This window comes from Rhinopithecus bieti, unplaced genomic scaffold (genome assembly GCF_001698545.2).
Source record: "Rhinopithecus bieti isolate Rb0 unplaced genomic scaffold, ASM169854v2 scaffold_41692, whole genome shotgun sequence".
Taxonomy (NCBI): Eukaryota; Metazoa; Chordata; class Mammalia; order Primates; family Cercopithecidae; genus Rhinopithecus; species Rhinopithecus bieti.
In genome coordinates, this window is record NW_016816824.1 from 11,856 (window position 1) to 13,319 (window position 1,464).

Below are 1,464 nucleotides of genomic sequence, written 5' to 3' on the forward strand. Positions count from 1 at the left end.
CCTCCCGGGTTCACGCCATTCTCCTGTCTCAGCCTCCCGAGTAGCTACTACAGGCGCCCACCTCGTCGCCCGGCTAGTTTTTTGTATTTTTTAGTAGTAGAGACGGGGTTTCACCGTATTAGCCAGGATGGTCTCGATCTCCTGACCTCATGATCCGCCCGTCTCGGCCTCCCAAAGTGCTGGGATTACAGGCTTGAGCCACCGCGCCCGGCCGAGTTTACTTTTATACACTTTATATAGACCCAAAGCAAAGACAGATCCTCTGTCTTTTATTAGTAAAATTGATTGTGTGCTTTAATTTTAGGATGGTTATTTTAAGGCTTCATTGCATTATAACTTAAGATGTGAAGATAGTATCTTGACTTTGCTGAGGTAGTACCTTTGTCATTTTGGTTACATTTAGTTCTTTTTTAATCTTCACAGTCACTCATTTAGTATTTCATGAGGTATGTCATTGCTAGCAATGATTGATTTCATCCATTGCAATTTGCCTCTCCCTAATTTCTTTCAGGGATTTACTGTTTCAGTAGGGTTCTGGCTACAGAGGCCAGAGAGTACTTTGGAATGTTTGTGCATCACAGAGTCCATGGTATTAGCAAGGAAAAGTTATCACCTATCTATTATTTGAAAATTACTCTTAAGATGACTTGAGACTCCTCTGAATTTCAGATTGAAGGCCAAGGCCATGGTGCGGTGTTTGATTGTAAATTTTCACCGGATGGAAACCATTTTGCCTGCACAGATTCTCATGGGCATTTGCTGCTTTTGGTTTTGGATGCAGTAAATACTATGAAAAGGTTAGCATATTTTAATTTTGCTGTAGAGTATAATTTAGGATTGTGTCATTCACAAATTTTGCTTAAAGTCCTCCAGTTAATAAGGGCTGTTATGTGTTAGTAGATATAAAATAAAAGGAAGTTGTCTTTCTTAGTAAAGGTTCTCAATTGTGATCTGCACTGCCAGAACATTATGTTTGGCTATGCAGATCACGATTGAGATAAATTACAGGGTGATGAAGACGTAAAATTCCTTAGGAAATCCTTTTGCTTTGAACATATTCTCTACTGCCTTCCAGGTATAATAGGAGAGTAATTCTAATACATCACATCTTCTACTTCTCATGAATTGAGAATAAACCGCTGGTGACTGAATATGTTTATTTTCTTAGGTGGCTATTTTACTTATTATTGATCCTGTTAAAATACTTTGGGAGCTAACTTAATTGGTTCTTTATGTTTTGTTAGCTGTGAATTTGAGAAGGATTATAGAATTACAGAGTTGGAAGAGAACTCAGTCATTGAGGTCAGCTCAATAATTGTATTAATATCAGGTTTGAGTGTCTTTGATGTGATTGATATTTACCTGTTTTGTTATATGTATTATACTTCATCTATCTTCATTTGAATAAAATAAGCAAGAAAACATAATTATATAGGTTTGTGTAATTTTACAACTTAAATACAA